The sequence below is a fragment of the Erpetoichthys calabaricus genome, chromosome 5 (genome assembly GCF_900747795.2).
Source record: "Erpetoichthys calabaricus chromosome 5, fErpCal1.3, whole genome shotgun sequence".
Lineage (NCBI taxonomy): Eukaryota > Metazoa > Chordata > Cladistia > Polypteriformes > Polypteridae > Erpetoichthys > Erpetoichthys calabaricus.
The window spans coordinates 102,482,876-102,492,178 of record NC_041398.2 but is presented as its reverse complement, the minus strand read 5'-3'; positions in this window follow the sequence as shown (position 1 = coordinate 102,492,178).

Below are 9,303 nucleotides of genomic sequence, written 5' to 3'. Positions count from 1 at the left end.
AAGCGCTTTCAATTTGATTCTATTTCTTTATAGATTTTATATTTTTATATATTTACATCTTTAAAATAGGTATAGTAGGTAGGAATAGTGATTTTTTTATACAGTAAATGTGCACGTGGAGCAAATGGACAAACTTGACAAATGTTTGAAGCCTAATAACTAGCATTCACCCAAAACCTAATCTGCCGTTGTTACTAAGTTGTCCATAAAATTTCATACGAATCAGTCATTTGTTCTTGAGTTTTTCCATAGATACAAAAATGTACAGACACACATATTTCCAAAAGTGCTCAAAACATGTTTGAAGGTTTTGCTTTTGAAAACCTAGTTGATTTTTTTCCTGAAAACAACAACCAAATACGAAATGCAGAGAATTAAAAAAAGATACTGAAAAACCACTAGGAAATCAAAACAGTTCACTACCTGGTAAGTAAAGAACAAAATTCTAACTACATTTTAAAGTAAAGACCAGTCAGAGTGGTAAAAAGGGTGATCTGAAACATTTTGATATGGAGGAATAATAGTAAATGCTTATTAATAAGTCACATTTATTTTAAAGATAAACATAAGACATTTTGTTCAATGATGAATGTACAAAGACCATTTTAACCTCTGATCATTTAGGATTGTAATCAGCCTCCTTATATAACAGATAATTCTTATGTTAATTACACAACAGACTTATTTCTGCCATGCTGCATCTGTAGCCATATTCACCCCTCTCTAAACACAAGGGCCATGTGTTTTCTGTGTGAAAATTTCCTTTTTGAGCAAATTCTAGTGAGGAATGTTTTGAAAGTATTTGCAAAAATACTTGCAAATGTGAATATTTTTACCATTGTAGTAATTAAGCTGGTTGTTTTAGTTTTACTCTTTTTCCTCTTTTTTCAAGTGTAGTTTCTTTTTAGTTTTTTTAATGGTTCTCTATTGTGTTAATTTGCTTCAACTTATGTTTGGTTATTCAGGCATGTTTTGCGTTAAATAAGCAGCCAGGTTACGTGAACGTAATAAAATATTTTAGTATGATATTGCCCCTTGATATGTTTGCCCAATGACTCCTTTTTGCCAAATTCGCATTTTGCTCAATTCCATTCAGTAATTAATTTTTGCAGATTTACATTATATGTTTCCTCATCTGCAGATTTGTGTTATACTTAGGGGTACATGAAAAGTACCTAAACAATCTTGGAGTACATGCTGACATTACCATTGTAATATAATATTTGTTGTGATAATCACCACATCAGCCTTTGAGGACTTCTTTTCATGCAATTCACAATGTTCATGACAGCCTCAGGTTACCAGTGGAAGAGCTGCTGAATTGTACATTTTGTCCTCACAATAAGATACTGTTTATGAATTCTTCACATGTCAACTTGAAATAGACTGTGTGAATATACAGTACAACTCCACAGTTAAAATGTGCAGATCCAGTGAATGCCTTCTTTCCAGCACTCACACAAATAACGAGATATACAAAATTAAATGTAATGTGCACAGAGACTTCCTACTAACTTTTTCTGAATTATGTTTGCTGCTGATAAAACAAAGGAAGGTGATCCTTACTGTGTACAAGGCTACTTTTTTGTACAATGCACAGGTGATCAAAAAAAGTGGGAAGTACTTAGGAGAATCCTACTTACCGTATATATATGTACTATGAAACCACGTGTGTAAGTTGTTGTAATTTTCATTTCTATTTAATTTTCATGTGCCTTATTGTGAACAGAACCTGGGTTTAACACAATTTTGAGGAATTTATTTATTAGTGTTATTCAGTAATGCCATTTTGTGTTTTTTTTTTGGACACCACCATTTTGTGAATCATGTAGTCATGACATGGGTCCTTATTGCCAGAGGTGTGACCTTAGTGGTCACGACTTTAAGGGGTTAATTGTTGAACGTTAAAAACATTGTTTTTGACTGCCATTTTGTATCAGAGGTTTCAGAAAAAAAGCTTAAAAGAATAGCATGTGTTTATTAAATGCTTTTGGTAACAACTTCTGCTCTACCTATATTTCTACTACAATTTTAGGTTTTTGAATTTGTCTTGACAATTGTGCTTCATTATGTTTTTTTGGTTGATGACTCCTGTCTCTTATTTTGGTCCTTTTTTTAAAAATTCTATGTTATCTTCTCAGTGTTAGAATATCAGTAGGAAGAGATGTATAAAACTGCACAAGCTATCCCCCACCAGACTGAAGTTATTAATTTTAATATGATAAGGCACTACATTTTGGCATTCAGTAGGGTGATAGCTGTGCTCGAGCAGCCTTTAGACTCATCAATCGCAATGCTAGCCCCAATTCTGTGTTTCCATCCAATCCTAATTACAGAGAAAAAGGCAAAATGTGAACTTTGATTGCAAGGGTGAAGGTTTACAGAGATTGGTGAATGTCAGTTGAATGGCTTCAGCTTGTTAAGAGAAATCTGCTAATACCACAAACTGTGTGCTGTTTAGAGCCACTGAATTGATACCTGTTTTTGCAGTTTTAATGGAAAAGCACCTGCCAATCATTTGACCATGATAAATTGTATAAAAGCAATTGTAGTCAATAAAGTCAAAACATCACAAGTTGGCATACATGGAAACCCTTCTATTTTATGATCTTTGAATATATTTACTATTGTGATGAAACGTGAAAATAATATTAAATTGTGCTAGAATTCTTTTTTCTGCTGTGTATGACAGAAAAACAAAACAGAAATACTATGTATCAGTATGAAAACCATGTATCAGTATCCTTTCTTGCAGCACTTTATTAACAGAATTAAGCTGGATATTATTCCCATTGATAAGCAGTATTGTTCTGCCTAAAAGACCCTCCAAAGCATCCATATACTAATTATTTCTGGCACAGCCTTAGTTTTCTTGTTTTATACGGTGTAAGAAACCCCAGTGGAATTATTTTCTTATAATTAACTAGAGCCTTTGCAGCAGTACTACTTCAAATACATCATCCAGTACCCTTTTTAATTAAATGTAACATTTTTTGTTTGATATTCTTTTTTGTCAATAACATTTGAGAAAAAACATGTTTTAATAATGAAGGTGAAGTCTGATAATATAAAGAAACATATTAAACAAGTATTAAAAAATATATCAGGGTTGTTCTTGTTAAATTAATAATAAGCCATTAAAAGAAAGCCTTCATCAATCAGCATTAAGTCATGTGAAACCGCTCTTCTTTTACGGTTTGTATCAATATGGAAAATCAATTTTTCATTTTCCCTATCCTCTGTAATCTTCTATTACCGTTTTTAGAGTAAGCAACAGTGTTCTGTCAGCTGTCAAGCCATCACTTAGTTCATTTAAAAATGCTGTCTTTTACTTTAGAAACAAACTGAAATGTTAAAAAAACACCCTAAATGTTTTTTCTTTAAAATTTATTTTGCTCTTAAGTTATTCTAGAATATGTCATTATTGTTGTATTCATGATATTTCTTCCTCAGTGCATATGCTTATTTTTCTGAAATATACCAAATTCACATAAGCACACTAAATCAGTCAATCACTATACAATTTGTAATCAATAACCTTAAATAACTTTAAAAATCAATACTAAGGACTATTCTGTTTTGGTGGAAATCAGGAGCACATGAACTACATGGGGCGTCACGGTGGCACAGTGGTAGCGCTGCTGCCTCGCAGTTAGGTGCCCGGGTTCGCTTCCCGGGTCCTCCCTGCGTGGAGTTTGCATGTTCTCCCCGTGTCTGCGTGGGTTTCCTCCAGGCGCTCCGGTTTCCTCCCACAGTCCAAAGACATGCAGGTTAGGTGGATTGGCAATTCAAAATTGGCCCTAGTGTGTGCTTGGTGTGTGGGTGTGTTTGTGTGTGTCCTGCGGTGGGTTGGCACCCTGCCCAGGATTGGTTCCCTGCCTTGTGCCCTTTTTTGGCTGGGATTGGCTCCAGCAGACCCCCGTGACCCTGTGTTCGGATTCAGCGGGTTGGAAAATGGATGGATGGATGGATGAACTACATGGATATAACTGCCATAAAACTGAGCTGTTTTATTTTTATAATTTATTTTATTACATTAGTTTATTTGCAGAATACATGGTAGCACAGCTGCAGAGTACTGGGTTTGAATCACATTTACAACTTTCCAATCCTAAGGTACTTCTTGCATTAATGACTGCTAAAATAAGAATTTATAGATGCCATTTTTTTCAATAAAATGGTAAAATCACATCGTGTCTAAGAATTTTATTAGTCTTCAACATATTGAGGGCTTGAAGTACATCTGACTCTTCTATTTTAAAATCTATGAATTCAGAGTTTGTTTTTACTCCTCATGAGGCATTCAACTTGTTTCTTCCTTTATAAGTATTTGGGTGAAACACTTATTTAGTTCATTTGTTAATTCCTTCTAATTTTAAATGATTTCTCCATTCATGTCTCTAATGTTTCTTAATTTCCCTATTATCATTTTTTACTGGAGTAGTACTGAAGAAATTACTTGCTGTTTGTCTTGGCTTAACTAGCAGTTTTTATTTTGGTTTCTCTTGTGACATTTCAAATACTTTTTTTGATCTCTTGCTGTAGTGTACAGTATTCCTCTACAGTATGTTAGAATTATCTGTCTTTTTAAAAATTTTCTTATACAGTGATCTTTTTAGTTTACGTTTTTAATAATACTCCTATTTATCCATTTTGGACAATTTTTTACTCTTTTTGTTTTATTGCCTTTCAAAAAAAATATTTTGGGCCTGGATTAGAAGATCTCTGAAGTGATCTCTGTCATTTATAGTTGCTGAATTTTTGCTTTCCTGTTTAATGTTTTTTAGACACTTCCTCTTACCCATTAAGTCTGCCTTCATCACGTTATGTCTTTTTTTTGGTGTACATTTGTGTGTTTTCGAAGATTATCTCAAATTGTACCATTTTGTGATCACTGTTGCTTAAAGTATCAATAACTTTTTGTTTTTATTACCGTCTTTATTGTTTGAAAAGATGAGGTCTAGACAAGTGCCGCCATTTTAGTTTCTTTTTTTGTTTTTCAAATAAATACTTCCCAGTCAAGTTTTGGAAAGTTAAAAATCACCCATGACCACTACATCCACTTTGTTGCACAGATGTCTTATTTGATTAAATGATGCTATTATCTAACATTTCAGAATTTCGTGGTCTGTAGCAAGCTCCAAAAACTGGATGCCTTTCCTCCTTACTAGTTTAACCCACTTGTGGTGGGTTGGCACCCTGCCCAGGATTGGTTCCTGCCTTGTGCCCTGTGTTGGCTGGGATTGGCTCCAGCAGACCCCCGTGACCCTGTGTTCGGATTCAACGGGTTGGAAAATGGATGGATGGATGGATAGTTTAACCCACAGTATTTTTGACATGTTTCCTTTTTCGATCTTGAACGAATATACATGTACCTCTACACCCCCTTTTTTCCTTCCTTGTCTGTCTGTCCTGAAGCATGTATAGCCACAAATATTATAGTATATTCCTCTCCATCACTCTCATTTACCCATAATTCTGTAATTCCTACACTATCATAGTCCCAAGTCAATACTGTTGCCTATTGTCCATGCATTTATTTCTAATGCGTTTTACATTAATGAGTTAATATTTTAAACAAAGAAAACTACATTTTGTGTTTTTAGTTGAGTTTTCTTTAGGTTTAGTTGGCTGTTTTTTTGTATCTTCCTCAGTTTCCCACCCATGTTTCTGACAGCAGTCTGTATATCTGAAAAGAAAACCATATATATTCTGATAATGTGATTAATTTTTAAGTATGTTAAAATTACTTGAAGCATCTTCTTCAGACCAGTAGACTGGATTAATATGGCAGGCCTAGCAGTAAACCTGATTACAAAAAAAAATTAAGAGTTAAAGTAACACTAAATGAGCTATTGGTATTACATTATCAAATTCACTTAATCCAACTTAGAATCTAGGCATTCTACAAACTATGCTGACAACATTGGACGTAACATAAGAACCAATTCTGGATAGGATAGCAGTCCATCACAGGTCTCGAATATTCCTCATGCTTACAAATCCTGAGCCAAAGCAGACAAACATACAGTATCTGTATTGTATGGTACCATAACAGATATAATAAAGTTTATACATACATCTACTGTATATGAAAAACATTGTGGATGTGGACATCTTGTGGCAATATTAGCCTTTTATAATATTGCATCACTCCAGGCTATGGCTACTGATGTACCCCACTACACCTACTATCATAATGAGGCATTGGTGCCGCTTCTCTCACATGCCCTTTTTCCTCTGGCCTTCCCTACCCTATCCATTGCTGAACAACACTAACCACATGCTGTTGTTGTGGTCTCTAATGTGGTTTGTCCTTCTACATCTTGAGTGTTCTTTTCTGCTTATCATTTTAATTGATAATTATTTAATTATCATTAATTGTTTCTTCGTTTTTTATTTTGATGCCTTTGTCCACTTGTCTATTTGTATCTGTCAGATCACATAATTAAATAAATATCCATCTTTTTCCTTACTTATTTGTAATGGCTCCCTAATTGCCTTCTGTTTCTCTGGGTTAGCAGTAGGCTCATGCTGCATGCCAAGTGGTGGGGTATTGCTCTGTTTTCTCTCTTTATGCCTGTGCTTCCTCACTCTTTTCTTTGAGTATGCATTGTGCAAATTCCTCTCAGTTCTGTTTATTTGTTTGCTATGAAAAAATCAGTTGCACAAAAAATAAGTTAAGAAAACCTGAATTAGTTGGTCTAATTTATTTGGGAGTATGTCTTCAAGAGTTGTAAGTACAATTACCTCCTTCCCTAGGGACGCATTATAAAAAACTGGTATTTTTTCAAAAGTGTCAAGTTAAGTAAGCATGGAGTAGAATGTTAATGCAGATGCTCCCCATTTTTGTGTCTGCAGGTTGAAAAAAGAGGTTTTAGTCGAAAAGAGACACTGCATAATATCCAAAGTGGCAGAAGCAGGTGAAGCAGTTATAACTGGGAGTAAGTCACTGGTGATTACCAGGTTTATTACATTATGAATACAGTGCAAAGCGAGAGAAATATGAAAAAAAAAAATTGATTTTGCCAAAAAGAAAAGTCCAAGAAAATTTGTTGAGTTGATAACAATGAGTATAGTAAAGACTGAGAAAAGAAGGAACATGTCAGGTTTGTTAACTCCTGATATGCATGAGACATTGGGGACAAAAACACTTCATCTTGTTAAAAATGTCCAAGAATGTGTATGGTAAATAGAAGAGGAGGGAAGAGATGGTACTTATACAGTTCTACTCTGACATCCACCTAGGGCTGGGGGTCCTTTCTGTTATCACAAACCTTGCCCCATTGGTGGAGTTATTATTTTAACTACAGCTTAGCCAATATCATTTACGGCATCCCCTTTGACTTATTTTGGTGTCCAGTTTGTGTAGCCATCATATGGGTGAGGCCTTCCCCTTTGCCTATTTTTGGGTTTTGTGGGCCCTTCATTTAAATGGATAAATGCCCCCAACTCTACAAATTTTCAGATGCTACTAACATTAAAGCACAAACAGTAATAGCATTAAAGGGTGTGTTCCAAAGGAGAATCTTTCTTGCAATGAGAATTATTCTTTACCAAATGTATCACCTCCTGTGAATACAACTTTGGACATAGTGTGAACTCCTCTAACCCGCTAACCCAAATAGGGACCGGTGGAATCCAGAGTCTTGTGATATAGAGGGTCAATGGCTTAGCAACTGGTGGTCAGTTTTTAAATAAATAAATAAATATCTGGCTCAAACTCCATGGGTGTGCAGGTTCATGTGGCCACATGGAGGTGATGGAATGATCGAGACGGGACACACCTGTACGGGAGGGTGTGGTCTGTCTTGATTAATTCATTGGCTTTATATGGTTTGCAAAAAGAAAGAGAAGGCAAACAAAGAGAAACTGTATTATCGTAGTATTTCCCTGTACTTACCCTTTACCTGTTTTTCCTGAAGGGTAAGTGTTCTCGTTAAGTTCATTATCGGGCTGGTCTACTGTTGCACTTTAAGATGAACACACACATACTGTACATAGATATACGCATACACACAGACCCTAACCACAACAGTGCCCCATGAATCACACACACATGCTGATTAACCTCTAGCACTATAAACCACACAAGTGCTTTAGGAATAACACAGCCTGTCACTCAGCACTTCAAGAGACTTACTTATTATCGGCACAAACAACATACAACGTTTTAATGATATCGCAGACCTAAATATTACTTTTGGTCTACAAGAATACATTTAAACATACAAAGACTCAGCACTCTTTGCCCTATAGGCCATTTATCGCCAAGAATACCTTCTTTACGTACTGTTCCTACCATTGAGTTGAGCTCTCACTCTCAGCCAAAATAAACCTCGCAGCACAGAGGTAATGGCAAATCTCTAGCTGCACTAGGTGCTCAAAGAAATCTAACTTATTACTTCAATCACTCTAGACATTAAGACACAGCATAGAAAGTTAAAAGCAGCATGGTATTTATTACAAGAATAATCATAATACCACTGGAACAAAGAGTAATAGAAAATAGGTACTGATAGGAAAGTCTGAATATACTGTATATAGTCTTTAGAAAAGCTTACGAAAAAGTTACAGATGACAAGGATGAATGTCCCAGGGTGGCGTTTGATTTAGCAATCGACATTCATGAAAATGCTGTTAACTGACGATCTGATGAAAACTGGTCACACGTGTCTTTGTTGTCTTCTCTGACGTCGCTCTTCCTTTGTCGCTGTTTCTCCTCTTCTGACGTTGCTTTCAAATGAGGCATATTTATTATGAAATGTCATGCCGTGGTTTCACAACACATGCACCTGATTGGCTGGCTGTCAATATGATTGATGAATTTTGCTCAAACTCTTTAATCTATCTTTTCCCAGATAATAAAGTTTTTTTGATGTTGCCTAAAACATCGCCATGTCCATCTTTCCCAGGCTGTAAACCAAATTGTTGTCCCAGATGCCCATCCATAAAATAAAACAGCCTAAGGTATTGGCTCAGCATCCTTTCCCAGGCTGTAAAACCATTTTAGCACTATGCTATGAACAACTGTTATAAAAGTGAGGTGTAAGGGAAGAGGATATGCCTTGATTTGTCCTAAATGTAGTTCATCTGTTTACTTGTCTTGAACAAAATATAATGGAAAATTAAACCAAAATGTATGAATTTTATACACTATAACAGAAACCAAACAGAACATGAAGGCAGTAGCCAGTCCGCCAATATGGAGGAGTGGAGGCAAGCAGTCAGGGCTCCGTGGAGGAGTGAGCGATCAACGTTCTAGGGGTGAATCGATTCCCCGCTGACCAGCTGAAGGGGTAG